Here is a 22,802-nt window from a genome sequence, read left to right on the forward strand (position 1 = left end):
TTTATTGACATTATTTTAGTTTTGTTTTTTTTGTTTTTTCATCTAGGTACTTTAATTCGATCAGATACAATTCATAGAGGGGGAAGGTGTTATACAGTATGTTACAATGTGCCCCTCACCTGTTACAACATGCCCCTCATATGGGGCTCGTTGTAACATTTCACTTTTCTTCTATCCAGATAGATGGGTGGAAAGTACACAGTTTTCATGAAACAAGACATCATATTTGTACCAAACGTGTGTAGAATTATTGTGAAAAAAGAAAAATACTTTGAACCCCAAGTGCATTTACACAAAAGAAAACCAAAAGTGATAGTTTGTACCCTGCTGTCCCCTACACATCTATTCCAAAACTGTACATAAAAAGATTGGAAAACAGTGCTTCACTGATTAAACACATACATGATTTTTTGCTGTCACACTTAAGCAAAACATTCACGATCCTGGATTAATGTTTTAGCTTTTAAATTTAGAATTACCTTGCCCTTAACTCATCTTTAGAATTAAGTAAAATGTATTAATTAATGAAAGATTGTGAATTTGTTTAATTAAAGAACAACATGAAAGGATTCATGAAAGAAATGTATAGGTTTTTGCAAAGCAATTTTACATTATCTTTATTAATATGAAAAGTGAGTGATAATGAAAAAACGAGAATAATTTTTATTCACATATAATATTATTTATATTTTTACACCACTTTCATAAAAATAAAAATAAAATTATAGGAGAATTTTCACTTTTTTGACAGAAATATGCTCTAAGTCTTTTTTCCTTTCTTGTATGACTTCTAAACAGTTTATGCTGTATCTTGCAAAATGAACTCTAAACCCAATCCCAAATATAAACCAATTTCAAAAGTAATAATAATAGTACATCCCACCTAACAGGGGATACATTTACTTTAGAGAAAGAACCGCCAATGGTTGCAAATAAACAAAGAATATACCAATTTCTTTAGAAAAAGAAGCCATTTCCCAAGAAACACCTTATAGATGTTGCATTAGCAAAGCATGAATGGGTGAAGAAAAAGTGTTAAAGTGCAGAAGATATTGACTCCCATTTGTGTGTTAGACAGGTATAAAAGGATCGTCTCATTCTCTTCAGGGAATGTCTCTATTCTACTCACTGTCTCCAATATGTCTGTTGGAAAGAGAAGAACTTTGTATCACAGAAGCTAATAGACAAACCCCAGAAAATTAATTGCTATAGATTCACAAAATGTTCTTTAAATAGACAATATTTTTTAATACTGCACATACTGTACAATGCTTAGGACTCCATCTCAACTTACTCAAAATGGGGCTCATGCTTAGAGAAAATAGAAAGGATGAACGACGCAGTTTCATTTGTTGTTAATATGCATGGTACAATCAGGTATTCTCCTGGCTCCAGCCTGAACAATTTCATCACCTCTCTCATTGCATCAGATGTCTCATGCACAGGCTTTCTGCCACTGAAGAACTCTGCTAAGAACTTCCCACTTTGAACGTCCATCTAAAAGAGAATAAATTATTGTGGCTTTACTGTATTATACTGTCGTTACTGTATTAATTTACTTTAGTGAATTAAAAATGATAATATTTCACACAGAACCTAAGGACCATAGTTTAAAAATCAAATATTTATGAGTTAATTTTCACTTGCATCTGATGGTATCTGTTAAAACACACACACACACACACACACATGCAAAGGATTGATAAAACTGCATGAAAGGTATATAAAACAAAACTAATTAAATTACTTTTGCCACTATATCTTCAGTTGCTAAAAATATATAAAATGTGTAGAATCACACACTCAAACATGCAAAGGTGCATATGTCAATACTGACCCCAAAAACATAGAAGCCAATAGTATAGTCTTTTTTGGCATGTCTGTGTCTCATCTCATGGTTCTGCATGAGGGACACCAGGATGTTGTCAGCACCCTCCTCATTACACTCATCAATTCTCACCCGAAATTGAGGGTTTTTCCAGAATCTCTCTGCAACACAAACACAATACTCAGTGAGTATTATTATTATTAGTCAGATTTTCTTTACTTCATTGCAAGAATTTGTCTCAGCTCGGGTTGTTTTTAGCGACTTATACCGAAGTGAAGATTATGTTCTCTCTTATAAGTGACAACATGTTAGGACATCGTTGGAAATGAGCAGTTCCAACGATGTGCATGTCCAGATTCCCGCATTGTGACAGGCCAAGGGCAATAACGCTTCACCTAAAAAGATGGATACAGGATGGACACCGCACTTATCCTTATCTCTCTCCTTCTGGGAGGAAGCACCGCTCTCGCCTGTCGGGTGAGCTCCCATGTGGAACATTGCTCCGGCCCGGGAGCGAAGAGGCCCAAAAAGTGCATTTTTCTATACAGTGAACCGACAAGTGAGGAGCTTCGTCGACGTTACTGTTATGGAACTCATGGATCCATTTTGCGGGAGAAGAGACGCAAATTGCCATCTCTGTCTCTATTCGATGGACATTGCATTCCTCACTCCATTTAAGCTGTGTTAGTTCTGCACTCACTGATTTTGCAGTCCTTCCAAGTGGTTTTCGTTAAGGAGTTAAGATTTGAGTTTACAGTTGGCCATGCTCTTACTTTGCCTCGTGCGAGTCTGCTGTTTAATACACATTGGACACTCGAGGGTCAGTGTGTATGGAAGGCCAATTAGGTCATAATTCACCTTTTAAAAAAAATCAATATCAGACTTAGCCATGTCTCCCCAAGTGGCTCACACTGGGAGATGAGCATTAAGTGTTCAAAACGTAAGTCTTGCCTATGCCCCTATGGCCAAGTGCCTTGGGGCATGCATACAATATGCAATATCATATTGTCACTAGCACCATGCGTTGTTCCCCATTATACCTGCAGGGGATGTTATATTTAACTCTGTCTTCCACCATACTCATGCTGGGGAGCGAGCTTTAATTATCCACTACTTTCTTGCCTCTGCCCCCACAACTGAGAGTTTTGGGGTATGCGTACACTATACTGTGTACAAATTCACATTGTCATAAGCACTGCACATTATGCCCAATTACACATGCAGGGACCATAATATTTTTTACTCTGTTTCCACCCGTAACTCATGCAAAGGCAGCAGAAAAGTTTCTAGGTGTGGAGCTGGACTTGCTGGCGATGCTGACGCGCCTATCTCCAGTTCGAGTTCAGTCATTACACCAGTGTCTAGCGATGTTCAGAGTGGGGTGTGTTCTCCCAGCGAGAACATTTCACAGGCTGTTCTGGTTTATGATCGCAGCATCCGCTATCATTTCCCAAGGCCTTTTCAGTGTTGGATGAAATCCATTAAGGGACTTCACCTGCTAAGGCATGCATATTGTCTGTTCAAGGTGATGCTTAGAGGAGGGGGGTTGTACCTTGTTGTGGTTGGCACATTGCACACTTCTATGGCACAGGACTATGTACCGTCTTTCCGAGCCATACATGTCAGATCCAGAGTATGGACATAACATTCTCAGACTGTAGAGAAGATCTGGAAGAGGTTTGGAAGAGAGGACCTGTTGGCTTCGAGGAAAATGTCACACTGTCCCCTATGGTTTTCGCTCTCGTCCCTGGCACCGTTGGGCATCAAAGTGTTGGCACATCAGTGGCCAACAGAGCACATGTATGCATTTACACAATCAATCTGCTGCATAAAGTTCTGCAGAGGGTTCGGGAGGATTAAGTTCCTGTAAGAAGCGCCAGATTGGCCCTCTCACACATGGTTCTCAAACCTGGTCTCTTTCTTGGTCGAGTTTCCTTGGGAGATTCAGAACAGACCTGTTGTCTCAAGCACGGGGCAGCATTTGGCCCCCTGGCCAGACTTATGGAAGTTATGGGTTTGGCTCCTCAATGAAGCATTCTTCTGAAGGATGGCTTATCCCCGCTGTGGTTGATACCATTCTGAATGCTAGCGCCCCATCAATAGGAAGGCTGTACACGTTTAAGTAGAAAAACACATTTTTTGCTTCCTGGTGTTTGGCACACAGTGAGGAGCCCATTCACTGCCCTACAGGCTTAGTGCTGGAGTTTTAACAAGGGTGTTTTGGGGCCAGGGTTTCCCCGGCAATGCATAAAATTTGTGACGCCACTCTAGTGACTGAACATGCACATGTGAATGGGACTTAGATTGGTAGACATTCTTTTGTCTCTCGTTTTATACGTGGAGTGCGCTGGCTTAGACCTTTTGCCCTGTCCACATCCCTTCATGGGATTTATCTATGGTGTTAGAGGCTCTCTCGGGTACCCCGTTTAAGCCCTTTGCATCAGTGTCTGATGAGTTTCTAACTCTTAAAACTGCCCTGCTATTGGCATTGGAATCACTTGAGAGGGTTAGTGATTTGCATACCCTGCTGATCAATCCATTGTGTATGCATTTCAGGCCAGGGTTATCGAAGGTTGTATTGAGATCCCGTTTGGGACTTTTACCCAAGGTTGTCTCTACATTGTTTTGCTCACAGGTTATTACTTTGCAGTCTTTCTTTCCTTCCCCATTTAAGTAGGATGAGAGTGAAAGGTTCCATATACTATGCCCTGTTAGGGCTTTGGGAATTTAACCACACTAGCTAGTGGCATAAGTCAGAACAGCTGTTGCATGCTTTGGTGCTCACAACAGATGTTTTCCGGTCTCTTTAATGCAATTTTGAGTGCTTGAGGCGCCCGGTTTGCCTTCGCCTTTAGGCATTCAGGTTCATTCTACAAGGACCATGACATCCTCTTGAGTTTTGGCCAGAGGTGCGTCCTTGGAGGACATTTACACTGGCGGCCAAAAGTTTGGAATAATGTACAGATTTTGCTGTTTTGGAAGGAAATTGGTACTTTAATTCACCAAATTGATATTCAGCTGATCACAAAGTATAGTCAGGACATTACTGATGTGAAAAACAGCATCATCACTATTTTAAAAAAGTAATTTTTTATCAAATCTAGACAGGCCCCATTTCTAGCAGCCATCACTCCAACATCTTATCCCTGAATAGTCATGCTAAATTGCTGATTTGGTACTAGAAAATCACTTGCCATTATATCAAACATGGTTGAAAGCTATTTGGTTCATTAAATGAAGCTTAACATTGGCTTTGTGTTTGTTTTTGAGTTGCCACAGTATGCAATAGACTGGTATGTCTTAAGGTCAATATTAGTTCAAAAATGGCAAAAAAGAAACAGCTTTCTCTAGAAGCTCATCAGTCAGTCATTGTTTTGAAGAATGGAGGCTATACAATGCTTGAAATTGACAAAAAACTGAAGATTTCATACAAAGGTGTACACTACAGTCTTCAAAGACAAAGGACAACTGGCTCTAACAAGAGATGTGGAAGGCCAGATGTACAACTAAACAAGAGGATAAGTACATCAGAGTCTCTAGTTTGAGAAATAGACCCCTCACATGTCCTCAGCTGACAGCTTCATTGAATTCTACCCGCTCAACACCAGTTTCATGTACAACAGTAAAGAGAAGACTCGGGGGTGCAGCCCTTATGGAAAGAATTAAAAAGAAAAAGACACTTTTGAAACAGAAAAACAAAAAGAAAGGTTAGAGTGGGCAAAGAAACACAGACATTGGACAACAAATAGAGTTTTATGGATCTTAACCCAAAAAGAGAAGGGTCACACATATGTGTTTCTGCAACAGCCAGTTACATTACGAACTGCCAGATTAAAATTGGCTTTCGGCTGACACAAGCTGCACTGGTCAAGCGCCTGTAATTTATATTAAATCAAACAGTTACTCATACAGTCTTTTGAAGCACAGGATCAGTTTATTTTACACACATACTGTACATCCAACTCATCACCAAAGTACCACAATAAAAAGTTTACGGCTCATTAACACATCAAACGCGATCTTCCTCCGATGCATGCTGCCATGTTTGTTTAGTAGCGGTTGTCATTCGTCACACAAACAGCTACTCAAAAAGTCATTTCAAGCACATTATATGTTTATTTTGTTACAAACAGCCAAATTGTCACCGAAGTACCACGATAACAGTTCACAGCTTGTATATGCACAGCCATCACATCTAAATGCGATCTTCCCATGCACTCAGCCACGTCTACTCATTAGGTGCAGATGCGGGTTTACATTCACACAAACAGCAACACAAGCAGTCTTGTCATGCATATAATATACTTGTTTTCTGAAACAAACAGCCAAATGATCACAAAAGCACCACGATAACAGATTAAAACTTGTATACTCACAGTGAACACATACTGAGCGTGATTATCCAATGCACACAGCCACGTCTGTTTACATTAGCATTTCTCTCTCTCCCTCTCTCTCTCTTTCTCACACACACACACATACACACAAAAAATGTCTGAGATGTCAAACAGTGCACAGGCAAACCACAGGGGGCACTGCGGGGGTATTAGACCCTACTCATGAAAAGGTTAAGCACCATCAGCCAATGAATTGTCGTGATTGCATAAGGGCTCCAGACCACCTGACCACTGATGTGTTCCTGTCATTATGCAGTGTCTCGTTCCTAGTCAGGGAATCAGGATTACGTACGTAATCGAGAATTCCACTGATTTAACATAAGCGAAATTTTATTGAAATTGCTAGAATTGCAGCAGAAGTAGATTTATGTACTGTAGCTGTAAGGGAGTTACCTTAAAGGTGTACAATGTCAAGCTATTATTGCAAATTACAACAAACACTTAGCAATGATTTTGTAAATAAAAACAGCATTTTTTCTTGTGGGGCCAGTGAAAATGTTGATGGGTCAAGTAAAAATCTGAACTACTGAACCAACCAATTTGTGAATCATGCAGAAAATGGGGAACAGACTAACAATCTGGCAGGGGGCAATGCCCACTCTAGCGCCCCATAGCCGCAACCCTGGTTCACTGTAACTGATTTAAATTTATAGGCTTGCACTGTGTGCACTGTGAATACACATGCTGTTCATGTCACCACCTCCAGCTGTAGTCCCAGAAACCCATCTGCCAAAATGATGTTGTGAGGTCCATTGAGATCCAGATGAAATGTCTAGAAAATCAGGAGAGAGATAGCAGATATCCAGATCTTCAAAGCTTTTGGTGAAATCTTCCATTGCCATCCTGCAGTGAAAAATGTGTTTTGAGTAATTAAGAGTCGAAATGTGATTTATGCTTTGAATGTGTAACAGATGGCTAGACAACAAACATGGTAAACTTTACAATAAAATTCCCTGAAACAAAGATACAGTGAACCCTAGTAGTCACAAAAAGAAACAGAATGCACTATACTGAATTTCTACAAATTACATTGTAATGTAATCTAGTACACGCTCACCAGAACTCTCCATTATCAAACACTTGAAGGCACTTTTTGTGGTCCTCCATACTGACTGTTTCCCACAAAGGTGATCTGAAAGGATAACACTATTTATACACACAATATATGAGGTTTGAAGAGCCATACAATTATAAAAGAGGCCCTGGACTATTGTGCAGCAAATGCAAACAAAAGATTTTAGTGCCTTTGGTATATGAAGTGATTAATTATGTGTAAAAGGAAGAAATGCAGCCTATGCACAAAAACAACTCTTACTTGTCACTCCAGTCTCCATTCCACTCTCCATGTCCCCACGGGTTTAACAGTCTCACCAGATGAACTTGATTTTCTTCACTCTTTACCTGTTAAATACAACCAGGAATCACATTATTACAATGAAAAGCCACTAATAGAGTATAAGGAACTTATTTAGAGGTAGTTTTATAATTAATAATTGGAAGGAAGGGAGGCAGGCAGGCAGGCATAGATAGATAGATATATAGATCTGCACTGTCTTACTTGATAAACCCCTGTCACACTGTAAGCATGACCTCCAACTATGCCATTGGATGACACATCTTCACGTGTTTTCTGAAGGTATATAAAGGTCACAGTACAAAAAAGTCAGTAATATTTCTAATGTTAACATTATATAGCAGTACACACCAGGTGTTTAAGTAGTGAAATAAATAATTTAATTGATTATAAAACTCTCAGTCCAATACTTTTTTAAAGCTGCATTTTCCTGATTTCTTTTTTTTTTAAGACATAAAACTACGTCAGTAATATTTGTCTAGTGAATAACATACTGTATGCAGTTTTTATCAATGTTTTTACCCTGATCATTTATATTCAAATACTCTCAATCTTTTGAAACACATTGTGATGAGGAGGAGGGCGGAGTGGGCCGTGACTATGCACGCCCGGCCCCCAATCGGGCTAATCAGTCGAGGAGAGGGATAAATGCAGCGGGACGTGGCAGTTCGGGAGAGAGAGAGCCACATGCAGCTGCAGTGTGCATTTGTGTTTATGTTTTGTCTTTATGTTTTAATTTCTCATTAAAAATTATTTTGATGGTTCATCTGGTTCCCGCCTCCTCTTTTCCATTTTAACCTTGTTACATTGGTGCCAAAACCCGGGAAGGGGGAGGGATGCACTGTCGTGGAGTCCTCGCCACTACCAGCCAACCCAGGAGCAGCCGTGGCCGTCCGCCCAGGGATGGAGATGTCACTGCCAGCTGCTGAGGATTTGAGGCACACTGCCATTTTCCCCCCATAGAAAAAAAGAATAGAGAAAAAAAAGAAAGAAAGAAAAAGGGAGGGGGGAGGAGCATGACCATCTGCCCGGGGCCGGAGGATCCACTACCGCCCACCGGGGGAGGAGCGAGCCGTCGTCTGCCAGAGGTTGGGGAGTAGCTGAGGGTCGGGCGACAGCATATCTGGGCGCCGGCGAAGCAGGTATTTCCTCTCTCTCCTCTCTCTCTCTCGCTGTCGCTCTGCTTTGCCCTTTCCCTCTCCTCTTTTTTTCCCTCCCCTCATCCCCCTCCCCAGCCCTAGAGAGGTGGGGAAAAGCCTGCTGGTAGGAAGGGATGTACGTCATGCCAGGGGTTCCCCGGCCTGAGGCAAAGGAGGGAGGAGTGTGACGAGGTGGAGGGCTTGATTACGCATGCCCGGCCCCCAATCGGGCTAATTAGCCGAGTAGAGGGATAAATGCAGCGGGACACGTTAGTTCAGGAGAGAGAGAGCCACATGCAGCAGCAGAGTGTGCGTTTGTGTTTAGGTTTTGTCTTTATGTTTTAATTTCTCATTAAACATTATTTTGATGGTTTGTGCAGTTCCCGCCTCCTCCATTCCATTTTAACCTTGTTACACACATCTTTAAAGCCTAAGCAAATATACAGTATTCTTGACAGAACTTTATGCCAAAAATAATTCAATAAAAAAATATTCAATTCAGTGAATTCTTACCACAGCATAAGAGCCACAGACCATAAGGTTTTTGAGTTGGCTGCATTACTCATAATGTTCCATAAATAACGAGGAGCTTTACTTAGTTCATAATACAAGTGCGCCCCACCAGTGAAGTCCATCACAGCCTCAGAAATGGCTCCACCATTTAGGTCGCCATAAGAGCCACAGACCCTGTAAAAGCACTTTATTCTCAGGCAGTTTTTGCAGCAGTGTAAATGGTATAATTTTGTATAAAGGTGGATAAATGTAACCTACTTTGCATAAGCTTTCTCCAGTAAAGCAGGCCAAAACTCATTAGAAGTTTTTGAACACACAAAAATTAGTTGGCCATCAATTGTTGGAAGTTGGTCATCAATGACAACATCAATCCATTTCCCAAACCTCCAAAACAGATCACACACACAGAGATAAAGATAATGATTCAAGGCCTTAACAGGGAAATATGATTTCCTAATCTTCAAGAAATTATATTTTGTGAAAAAGATACATTGAAATATTTGTAGGGCTTTACTGGTTGTGATCAGTGTTACTATCAGAAATAATTAATAATTATTTCTTTAGTTATTAATTAATATTGAAATTAATTAATTGAATCTAACTCATTAAAACCTCATATGGGGCTCCAGTAAATGTAGTGCGCTACGTTTGGTTATTAGCAATAATTAATAATTATCAAAGATAATTAGTAATTATTAAAATCAATAGAAAATTGATGAGAATCAATGTTAGCTTTTTTAATCCTTTAAATCAACAATTATCAAAGATAATCATTAATTGTTAACATCGATGAAACATTAATTAAAATTAACACTAGCTTATTGATCATTCAAATTCAACAATCATCAAAGATAATTATCAATTATCAAAAATCAATAGAATATTAATAAGGATTAACATTGACGGGGCACCACCCTGGAATCAGGGACTAATAACCAGATAGTATAACAGTCTCAATATTAGATTGTTTTCTTAGGAAAATCGACATCCGAAGAATATCGATTTTCGGGGAAAAAAACAATGAATGAAGGCTTGAATCCGAGCACTGACATCCCATCTGCATGACACAGGTGTATGCAAAACAAACCAAAACACTTCTCTTTGTAATATAACAAAGTTTATTTATGCAGTAATATCAATTAATAATTAATACAATGCAGTAAATAAACTTCCGACTTACAACTACAAACTAAACAGTGATATGATTAGATATGGAAATCAAAATAATCCTATAACACATGAGGGTGTGTGTGTGAGAGTGATTGTATGTGTGTGTGTGGTTAAAACGAGAGAGAGAGAGAGAGAGAATAAAGTGACGGCCCTAAAGCCGATTTCGCGATCGTGGGAGAGAAAGCAGCTGTTAGTTTATCGCTCAGAGACGCGGTGAACGGCTTGTAAAACAGTCCCGCGTTCTTTCAAACTCAGTTTACCGGTCTCACCCACGATGGCGAAATTGCACAACAGTCCAATTTGGTTGGACCACAATACAGCAAAACAAATTTGTGATAATTAATACCCTGAGTATTAATAATGAGCGGACATGGCGGTCCGTAAACTGTACAAGCAAAAACCTTGAAACACAAGAATAACACACTATAATATTCTATCTCTGCCCAGATGTAAACCTCTTACTTGAATCGCATGAGGACACAGGTAGAGTGTGTGTTCCTCCGTCTTTTAACTCCGACCCGGTTCCTTGAGGCTCGGGCGATGACGGGAGGCCGTTTCCTCGCTCTGTCGTCGGGCGTACGTCTGACTGCTTCTAGGCGGGCTGGCGGAGAAATCAGAAATGTCGACTTGATTGAAGATGGAAGAGAAATCTTTAATCTCTTCACTTCTGCAGGCAAACGGATGAAGATGCGGATTGCTCGGCGGTCTCCTTCGGATCCGTTAGAGTGTTCGGTTGAACACAGAGTACTCTCAACTTGTCCAGTGAGATGGAGATTGTATGGCCACAGTTTCAAGTCGGACATTACTTCCTTGTGCCACGAGGATGCACCTAAGAGCATCGATGAGCTACGTCTATACTAGGTGAACAAAGTTGCTGGAAGCAAATCCCGGAAGCATTTCAGAGGTATTTCTACTCCTGATGATGTCATTTTTTAGGGATGTTCTGTTGTGTGCCTCATCCAATAGGAGTTGAGAGTTCGATCCTTTAGTGAGCAAGGCTTCATGGGATTTGTAGTCTGTTTTGGACTCCCTTTGTTTGATTTTGGCACGATTTTTATCAGTATAATTTATGACCTGGTATGTGGGGGCTGAGTTAGGTTTTACGACTGTGTTAGGCCTGCCTTTGTCTTCTATCTGAATACATGAGGCCCAACATATTCTATAGGTATAGTAATGGATTTCCCTATGCAAAATGCTGCTTGGTGGGGATGGGGTGCGAGGACAGTGGGAAGTGTGTCATAGGTTGAAATGAGTGATGTCACTAATGAATAATGATGCACAAAATAGTCAGTTTGCACTATTTTAGGTCCAGTGCAAACGCTCCCCCTGACCGGGCTGAGCGTGCATAGCGGTCTTTGACAGAAGCAAGGGGACTGGACCCTGCTGTGCAGACCAACGTAATGTTACACTGCATTAGTGAGGTTACTCCGTGGACATGGCATGCCAGCAGTGGTAGGGCATGGGGAGTTTGGTGGCCCCACAGTGGAGTATTCTGATGCAATGTTACCATTACTAGCATGCCATGGATTTGCCTCGCCGTATATGTATTTCCCCCACACAACTGACTATTTTAAGTCCCTCTCCCGTTTGCCAGGTAGAGTTGTGTCCAAAGATTCACAGTCCAGCCAACATTGTGTTGTCCAAGGCACAATCAATGTTAGATGCATGCCCTGTTACCCTCTGGAGGGAGTGACTCATGTCTCTGGCCAGAACAACGTCATTCTCACCACTTTGTCATGATCAGAATGCCATTCAGATTCTGACCAGAGTGCACTGCACCTCAGCAGTCACCTATCTGAATTGCCAGGAGGAGTGAGCTCTCGGATGGTGCTGAATCTAGCACGACACATCTTCCTGTGGTTGCATTGATACCTGCCCTCTATTAGAGCAGTGCACATTCCAGGCTGCCTGAATTGTGGAGTTGACTTGCTCTTATATCAGGGGGTCGTGCCCAAAGTATGGTGACTACATCTCTGAAGCCGCAGTGAGAGGAGAGATTGCACACAGCCAATGGACCTTATTTGCAGAAGCACCATCTTTGATTTTTGGCAGGAATGACAACGAGGCTGTGAGGGATAAACGTACAGTCTCTTCAATGGGCTGTACTGCATTTTATAGTGTTTTTGTATCATTCCGCTGACAAAATATTGAAAAAATATCTTTCCAAGAACATTCAGTTGACAACAAAATCCAGACAATATGAGTTGTGAAAAATCAGATGTGATCAATGAGCATTATACATCTTTATACTGTGCCTTCCACTAAAGAGATGATAAGTTTATCCCTCACAATCTCGTTTTCATTGCCGTTAAAAATCAAACATTGTGCTTCTGGAGTGCTGGTGGCGTAGTGGAATAAAGCACATAACTGGTAATCAGAAGGTTGCTGGTTCAGTACCCACAGCCATCACCATTGTGTCCTTGAGCAAGGCACTTAAATCCAGGTTGCTCCAGGGGGATTGTCCCTGTAATAAATGCACTGTAAGTCACTTTGTATAAAAGCGTCTGCCAAATGCATAAATATAAATGTACTGTGAATTCGAATTCGAACCTTCAATTATTGATACCATTCTGCATTTTCAAGCTCCCTCTACGAGGCGCCGTTTATTTGCCTCATGCTGTGCTTCTCACAATGAGGACCAATTAGCTGTTAGGTGCAAAGTATTTTGTACTTTCTGTAGAAGCATCTGGATGCTGTTGCTGTTAGTGCTTGCTCCAGTGAAGCATATTGGAGACTTACAGGCCCTGTCTGAGAACAAAACAGTGTTTCGGGCACAGGTCGTTTTTGTATCCCTCTTCAGTCTCAGGTGATTGCCTTGCAGACCTTATGCCCTTCAACTTTTCGGCCAGATGTGGATGAGCATCTTCTTTGCCAGAGCCTTTAGAATTTATTTTGATTGTACGCATCATGTACGTAAGTCTGTTCAACTGTTTGTCTCTTTTGGTCAATGTACAAAAGGTCTAGCCATTTCTAAACAGAGAGTGACCCATTAGATCACTGAGCCAAGCTGAAACTCGGTTTCAGTGTTGTCATTTCCTTGGCTGGCTATGGGATCACTGTTTTTATTGGCAGCAAGCAGTATAATGGTGCTGTGGCATTCTGTTTCAACAGATACAGTCTGCAAGGAGGCTCCGCCCACTCATGTTACTCATACATTCCTATGAAGAAAACGAGGAGAAATATCCAATAGATTTGGCTATTTTAACAACGATGAAAAAGTATGGAAAACAATAAGCAGCGCTCCACTCTGACCATATCAAGTTTTCTCCTGTATTTTTATCTTGTTTTCTGGTGTTAACTCATCATCATTTGATATGATGCATTGCCAACTGTATCTATAGTGTCAGCTACTGACGCAGCATTGAGGTGACCATAATGAAATGGAATGTCTGGGTTTGTGCCGGCATGGTCCGGAATGCTGTTCCAGCACCTTTAATTCCAAAAAGAATAAAATGCTTATTTGTCAATCCATTCCATTTATTGTATTCTCTGATGCAGTTTTTGTTTGATTCATCTGACCCATTCCGTCTCTATTTAGCAAGTGTACTTGTTCAATAATATTTCAAGTTCATATTTACTAGTCATTTATGGATGCTGGTAGAGTCAGCATATGAGGGCAGCACGAGACAGCGCGCCCCAGTATGCAGACGTGCCTTCTGCTTCTGTATTGCACCGTGGTCCAGTCTCCGTTTCAAAGAAATCACAAAATATGGAATCAACTGCTCTCCCGTTTCTTAGATCCACTGATATGCAGTAGCGATTTTGCTTAATTTTGTTAAAAAGCTGTATACACGAAGGGGTTTTGAATCCACAATCATGTCGCATCCAAACGACATCAACATAGAAAGATCAATATATCATACCACTTGACCATCACAGTGTAAAATGTTTCACTGTTATTTGTATATGTACAGTAAATGTGTACTCCATTTTTTCATTTTGCAAATATAGCTACAGTGGGATTCACTAGTGAAAATGCTTCTTCATGCCAAAGTGAAGAATTTTAAACTCTTTCATAATTTAATGCAATGTTTACATTTCAAATTATATGATCAGAATAACAATATGAGCGAAAGGTAGTTGTGTAGAAGGTGTTTGTTTCTCCCATTAAGAACAATGTGCATCTACTTTTAAATTATAACTTAATTAGATTTAAGTTTAGCATGTTCTATATAAGATGACCTCTGACCTTAGGGCAAGAAGAAGGTAACTTGTCCCAGCTGTCATATGATTTTATAAAATGTATAAATTGACATTACCCGATTTAAGGGTTCTCCTCTTAAATCCAAATTTAACCCCTGTGTATGTACGATTACTGAAGCCCTTATAAAATCATGCCAGTTCATTGGCAGATGGCACTTAAGCTTCACCTTTTTAGGTGTACAGTCTGATATCAGACCAAACTGGGTTACCAAAGGTAGTGGCAGCTTTTCACATTTAAATTATTATTTATTGAAATAAAAGTAATGTTGACCTTAAAACCAAAAGAAAGTTACAGTATTTTACTCACACTGAAGTGAAATATTCCTGCATAATCTTTGCTGAATGACTGTCCGACTGGAATGACATTGACCAGAATGTCTTGTTCAAAGGTTAAAGCCCCAATTGAAGCCAAAAACCAGCAGTTGCCTGGGAACAAGCAAGAGCTTGCTTATTTTCATGTAGTTTTTATTAATCTGTACATTGTGTATATATTATTATATGTATATAATATACATATTATATACAGTATTATATATAAACAGGGCAAGGGCTATTTTCAGGATAAATAGAGGACCCAGACGCAGGTAACAGTTCAAATGATATTTAATGAATAATTGAGTGGTAAACACAGCAGGCAAAAATCTGCAAGAGAAGTCCAATGGCGAAGATGATGATGATGATGACGAAGCTTGGCAGGAAATGACTGCAGTGAGGTGGGATGGTGAAGGCAGAGAAGACCAAATGCAGAGAGTACTGAGAGAGATATTAGACTGGAGCACAGGAAAACAGGTAAATGTAAATCCAACTAAAAACAAGAAATAAACATGAGCATGAGAGAAAACAAAAAGCACAGCACACAAGAATGATTCGACAAACACAACTCACAGAAAGGGCTGCTTATAAAGGGGAAAGGAGATAGCGTGCAGGTGTCGCGTTAATCAGGCAGCGGCTGGTAATAAGCGATGCTGAGCAATGCCGCTGCTAAATTAATGCCACACCTGCAACAACAGACACACAAAACAAACCAGGGCTGAATCCTCCCATGAGATTACCCCCTCCCTACGTGCTTCCCCTGGCACACTCAGGGCCGGTGACCTGCCGTTGGTGGAACCTGTCAATGAGGGAATGATCAAGTATGTCCCGTGCAGGGACCCAACATCTCTCCTCCGGACTGTAAGCTTTCCAGTCCACCAAATACTGGAACCCATGCCCCCTCCGCCTGTAATCCAGAATACGCTTGACCGAATAAGCGGGTTCTCCATCTACAAGACGCGGCGGTGGAGGAACAGGAATGGGTGGATTTATCGGAGAGTAAAAAACAGTCTTAATTTTAGAGACATGGAAAGTGGGGTACTTTCCTGTACGCTGGAGGCAATTTTAGATGGACTGTTACCGGGTTAAGGATCTTGGTAACAGGGAATGGGACAATAAATTTGGAAGCAAGTTTATTGGAGATGGAATGCAAAGGAATATCTTTAGAAGAAAGCCACACTTTTTGACCTACTATGTAAATGGGAGGCTTAGACTGGTGGCAATCGGCTTGGGCCTTAGTGCGACGTCCCACCTGGATGAGAGTCTGCCTGGCTCTCTTCCAGGTGCAACGGCACCTCTTGATGAACGCATGGGCAGAGGGGACCGTGACCTCAGGTTCCAGTGCTGGAAATAGAGATGGATGGTAACCTAAACTAGTCTGAAATGGAGATAGGCCCATGGATGAAACTGGCAGAGTTGTGTGTGTACTCCACCCACACAAGTTGCTGACTCCATGAAGAGGGACTGTAGGAAGCCAAACACCGTAAAGTTCTCTCCAGGTCCTGATTCGCTCGCTCAGCCTGCCCATTGCTCTGAGGATGGAACCCAGAGGTAAGACTGATAGTAGCCCCCAGTAATCTACAAAACTCCTTCCAAAATTTGGAAACAAATTGGGGCCCTCTGTTGGAGACCATATCTGTCGGGAGACCATGAATTCGAAAGACGTGTTCAATGACAGCAGTTGCTGTCTCTCTAGCAGAAGGTAATTTGGGTAGAGGAATGAAATGTGCTGCCTTCGAGAACCGGTCCACTATGGTCAAGGCAACTGTAAATCCCTGGGAGAGAGGGAGGGCAGTAACAAAATCGAGGGCAATAAGCGACCAGGGTCTCGAAGGCACTGACAGTGGCTGAAGAAGTCCCTCTAGGGGAAAACTGGAAGTCTTAGAACAAGCACAGACTGAACAAGCAACCAACAACTGACGAACATCACGGGCCATGCATGACCACCAAAATCTCTGTCTGACCAGAGCCAAGGTGCACCCAAATCCAGGGTGACAGGCTACTTTGGAGGAATGACTCCAACAGATAACATCTGGACAGACTCCGGCACAAACAAATGGCCCGGTGGGGGTTTAAGCGGGGGCGTTACCCCTTGTAAGGCCGTGTGGACCTTGGACTCAATCTCCCAGGACACTGCCGCCACCACCAATTTGGTAGGGACGATAGGTTACGGAGAGATCGGTCGCTCGGAATGATCAAAAATATGAGACAAGGCATCCGTTTTGATGTTTTTGGAACTAGGACGATAAGAGATGGAAAAATTAAAGCGACCAAAAAAAAGAGCCCACCGGGCTTGCATGGAGTTCAGACGTTTGGCAGAGCGAATGTACTCAAGATTTTTATGATCGGTCCAGACAATAAAAGGTACCCCAGACACCTCTAACCAACGGCACCACTCCTCCAAGGCTAACTTGATAGCCTGCAACTCACGATTACCAGTGTCATAATTTTGTTCATCAGGGGACAAACAATGGGAGAAAAAGGCGCATGGATGCATCTTGTCATCGGAGGGACACCGTTGGGAGAGTACCGCACCTACCCCCATGTCTGACGCATCTACCTCCACAACAAACTGATGAGACAGGTCAGGGGTAACGAGAATAGAGGCCGAAACAAAGCGGCCCTTGAGTTTGGAGAAGGCCAGTTTGGCCTCCTTGGACCAGCAAAACTCAGTCTTGGTGGAGGTAAGGTCCGTCAGAGGCACAACTAGTTAGCTATAATTGTGAATAAAATGCCTGTAAAAATTGTCGAAACCCAAGAATCTCTGTCTGCAGGGCCTTGCGAGAATATGGGGTTGGCCAATCTACCACAGCCTTAATCTTAGCTGGGTCTACCTGAATCCCCTCCGGTGACAAGATGAATCCCAGAAAGGTTACCGATTGAGCGTGGAACTCGCACTTCTCGGCCTTGACAAAAAGCCCATTCTCTAGCAGCTGTTGGAGCACTCTTTTGACATGCTGAACATGTTCCTGGAGAGAATGAGAAAAAAACCTGAATGTCATCCAGGTAGACAAAAATGAACTGATCAATCATATCTCTCAGCATGTAATTGACTAATGCCTGGAAAACTGCAGGGGCATTGGCTAAGCCAAAAGCCATCACCAGATACTCAAAGTGCCCACTAGGGGTGTTAAAAGCAATCTTCCTCTCATCGCCCTCTCTGATGTGGACCAGCTGAAAAGCATTGCGAAGATCCAATTTCATGAAAAAGTTTGCACCCCGCAGACGCTCGAAGGCTGATGACATCAATGGTAAAGGGTAGGTGTTCTTAATGGTGATATCTTTCAGTCTCTGATAGTCAATACAGGGCCGAAGGGAACCATCCTTCTTTTTCACAAAAAAGAGCCCCACACCTGCTGGAGAAGAAGAGGGTTGAATGTTCTTGGCTGCCAGAGAATCAGAAATGAATTTCTCCATGGCCTCCCTTTCAGGAGCCAAAAGCGAGTATAAACCACCCTTGGGGGGAAACGTACCTGATTTAAGCTCAATAGCACAATCATAGGGATGATGAGGAGGGAGAGATGCAGCCCGAGACTTACTGAACACCCCTCTCAGGTCATGGTACTCCATGGGAACTCTGGAAACATCCACCGGTTCATCCTGCAACACTGAACAAAAACAGGGGAAGGTGCAGACAAAAGACAAGAAGCATGACAGAAAGTACTCCAAGCCAAAATTGTGTTGCCAGACCAGCAAATGTGAGGATTGTGTGTGGATAACCATGAATGTCCTAGGACGACTGGGGTGAGTGGAGAGTCAATGACGTAAAATGTGGTGAGTTCAGAATGATTACCGGAGACAATGAGGTTTAAGGCGGTGGTGCAGTGAGTTATTTCCATAAGTTGAGTGTTGCATAGAGTATTGAGCGGAATCTTGACATTGAGAGTAGATGTGGGGAGCTTGAGAGCCTTGAGCAGAGAAGCGTCAATGAGGTTGGCTTCAGCACCGGAGTCGACTAGGGCTTGAAAGGAGTGATGCAGAGAACCCCACTGCAGTCGTTTCAGGAGGAGAGTGGAAGATGAGGATTTCTGTTGGAATGAACTACCCACCAGTAACCTCTGAACTACTGGTGGGCTCTCTCTTTTACAAGACAGGAAAGAGCTTGATGACCTGGACATCCACAGTAGAGACACAGACCTTGTGCGCGTCTGCGGTTCCTCTCCTCCCGGGACAACCGAACTCTGCTCACCTGCATAGGTTCTCCCTCTGATGACTGGCTGACCGCAACCTGACTCAAAACTCCCCTGGGGAGTGAATGCTCATGAATTGCTGTGGATCCTAGTCATGAGCGACGCTGAAGACGTGCATCCAGTCGAATATCAAGATCAACCAGTCATCTAAAGTCTTGGGTAGATCCAGAGCATAGATCTCGTACTTGATGCGATCAGCCAACCCATGCAGGAATAAGTCCCACTGCACCTCCTTGTTCCAGCTGCAACTAGCAGCAAGCATCCGAAACTTGATGGAATACTCTGATATTGATAGCATTTCATGGTGAAGTTCGGCTAAAGCACGTGCTGCCTCTCTGCCATGCGCTGCATGGTCGAAGACCTTCCGGAGTTCATCAACGAATGACTGGAACGAGGCGCAACATGGATGTTTTTGTTCCCACACTGCCATCCCCCACAGACATGCCCAACCAGTCAGCAGCTAAATAACATAAGCCACCTTGGATTGCTCGGTGGAAAATGCAGATGGCTGCAAGGAAAAAGCCAGAGAGCACTGAGATATAAAAAGCTCTGCAAAAGTTAGTTTCACCCGACTAGGATGCTGGAGGGTTGATCCGAGGTTCAGATTGTGAAGCAGTGGGTGGTGCTGGCTCCGGTGGGTGTGGCAGTGGCGGTGTGGGTGCAGGGGACTCATCTTGAGATGACAGTCACTGGACGAGGGAGGAGAGCTCGGTGAATTGCCCTGCCAAAGCTTCGATTGCTCGCCTGGTGGATCTCGCAACCTCCTCTTGCTGAGCGAGACAGGAATCCTGACAAGTGAGGAACTGCTGAATTTCGGCGAGTCCTGCTGGGTCCACACCCGCAACAGCTCGAGCGAAGACACACAAAACAAACCAGGGCTGAATCCTCCCATGACAGCTATTTGTCACACAAGAAAGTTGTCACTCAAAAGGGCTATATCTCAGAAACTGTAAGGTTTTGTGTGTTTCCTCTAGCAGTGGTTTTGTATGTTGGTTTCGAACACCTAGATCAAAAAACCTTTTAAAGTAGAATAATTCTATGATGTTAAATGTTACAAATTTATAAAATGTATTAATTACAATATTATTTTGACAGAAGCAATATACTTATTAAAAATGAATTGTTGAGAAAAGTTTAAAAATCGATACAAGATTTAAATCTACAACTGTCTTAATACTTGTCTTCAGTGACTTAAGCCAATTTGAATTTGTTTGTTGATCAAATGCAAAATCTCCCATTCAGCCAATAAATTCTTGTCAAGGCAACTACTGATTTCTTGTTCATGATAATAATTTGTCATCATTTAATTCTTATACATATATTTGTATTACATGAAGTAAACTGTGCAACCTTTGCTTCTGACAGAACTGAACTTCTTGCAAACCAAAGGTATTATGTGCAACAGATTTAAAAAGACAAAAATTTACCACAACACTTACCACACAAACCTCAGTAAAGATGAATGATCTTAACATCCCAGCAAACATAGAACATTTACGTTAGTGTATGATTGTGGGTTTGTGTCACCTGATGTCTTGCAACCCTGAGCATGTTAAAAGATTACAGAGGCTTGTCAGGCCAATGCAAGATCATGGAAATATCAAAAATATAAAAAAGTTTTCGGGATAAATTAAACCATGAAGAGGGCTAGATCCGGCCTGCAGGAGTTATAGTGTATTACAATTTTTTATTAAATGTTTTTTTTTGTTTATATTGCTGTTGAAAGTCATTAAGCTTGTGTTCATGTAGTAAAGAGTGTGAAAAACCTTCCTTGATTATTTTTAGTTAGATTTGTATTGCGTTTTACTTCTTCCATTAAACAATTTGAATCCACGTTACAACAGTGGCTGTTTCATCAAAATGATACTTCCTCTGACAAAATAAATAAATAAATAAATAATAATGATATTTACTGTATATTAGTTGCAGTTTTATATATACATATATATTGAATGGCTAAAAAGTACTGAGATATGAGATCCATTCTGGTATGTAAAACCTACTTCTCAAAAAACAATCCTGTTTCACTAAGAAATATATAAAATGTGTTGCGAGTGGTATATAACTTTGACTTTAGCATCAAATATGCTGTTATTTTAATTGATTTGTGACTCTACAGTTGATTTGTTGACTTTTAAAGACAACTGGCCTCATATTTTATTGTAAAATTAGTGTCTACTGAGCAAAAGTTTATCTCCAGACTCCAAATTAATACAAACTTACCTAACTTGGACCCTTGTTTATAGTCAAACCTGGATATTCCATCTACAGTGAAACAGGGGTTTGACACCAAGTCCTAATAAGACAATGTATAATAAATGAATACATAGAATTCACTTTTAACCAAGTGTATGCAGTGGACATGTGGTTGAAACTGAACTGGACAGTTGTAATAATAGGAAGGATATAAATACAAATAGAGAGAAGGAGAGAAATAGGGTAAAGTTTACATACTGATGGCCTCTTCCACTGAACTTGATTGTAGTCCATTTCAGTATCTTCACCTAGAGTGCCAATAGAGCTTCTGTTTGGTGGGAACGATTCATCAATATACAGATTGTTTTTAGTGAGACACTGTTGATGCAGCTCCTGGTAGTCCTGTTCCAGGAAGTTCAAAGGATTGGTAACAGAACTCATTTTATCTTCATTTGCGTGATAACGGTGAACACCAGGGGGAGGCATTTTTTACTCTGAGTAGCCTTTTTCTGAAGACAAACATATACAAATTTGAGTCAACCAAGTGCTTAAGACATATGACTAAAATTATGCAATTTTTCACAAAGATTGAACAGTTGTTTCACAAAATTGATTGTATCAAAATATTAAATAAGTTAGCATCTACGTTAATTTTTATTTTCCACTTTCTTTTGTAAGATTAAAACCAATCCTTTCCATTCCCTCCCTTATGTAACACAATTACAGTACAAAGAAGTATAACTTCTATGCCAGTAAAATCAAACTAAAAAAATCATCATGTTGAAGATATTAAGTACTTTACCTGCAAGGATCTGATAAATGAACTGCTCAGTTAGTGTTAGTTTACTCTGTGTGTCTTGTTTTAAACTTTCTTGTCCTTGCCTTAGGATACATACGCACTTCTCTTTGTTGTTCAGTACACCCCACCCTCTAATTTGCTTATTTAGAAAGGTCATTTGTTCTATCCAAAATATGCAAATGATGGATTGCAAAAGATTATTATTTTTTTTAAATGTTACTTTTGTTTTGCTTTCACTCAGTGCACAATGGGCATAATAAACTGTGAGCTGTTACATAAATAACACCTAACATGACTGTGACACTGTCAGAGTTTGTGTGTGGAAATGAGGAGACAGGGAGCAGTGACACACTTCAGGTAGGCTTTAATTTCCTTTGCCTCTGTGCACAGCGTATGCACTCTTTCTGTGCTTTTACTCAGTCCAATAACACTCTCAAAATAACCATAAACTTCTTCACAACACTCAGTAGAATAAACATTCAATATCAACAGACGCCAATGCTGTACACTCGACTCGTTCTCTCTTTCCCTTCTCTGGTGTGCTCAGATGTTTTAAGGAGTCTCTCCGCTATCACTGTAATGAGAAACAGCTGTTAGAAATCATGTCAACCAACTTGATGAGCCACACCACTCCCTCTCTCCCGCAGACAGGCACAGGACCATGCGCCCATTATCACAATGTCAAAACTGATTAACATAAA

At 41.3% G+C, this 22,802-nt stretch overlaps 1 pseudogene; it reads right to left on the reverse strand.

Annotated features, from left to right (window-relative positions):
• Positions 1-1,007: 1,007 nt before the first annotated feature.
• Positions 1,008-22,140, reverse strand: LOC127411230 (calpain-1 catalytic subunit-like; annotated as a pseudogene).
• Between the last annotated feature and the right edge of the window lie 662 nt (positions 22,141-22,802).

Source organism: Myxocyprinus asiaticus, chromosome 20 (assembly GCF_019703515.2).
Source record: "Myxocyprinus asiaticus isolate MX2 ecotype Aquarium Trade chromosome 20, UBuf_Myxa_2, whole genome shotgun sequence".
Taxonomy (NCBI): domain Eukaryota; kingdom Metazoa; phylum Chordata; class Actinopteri; order Cypriniformes; family Catostomidae; genus Myxocyprinus; species Myxocyprinus asiaticus.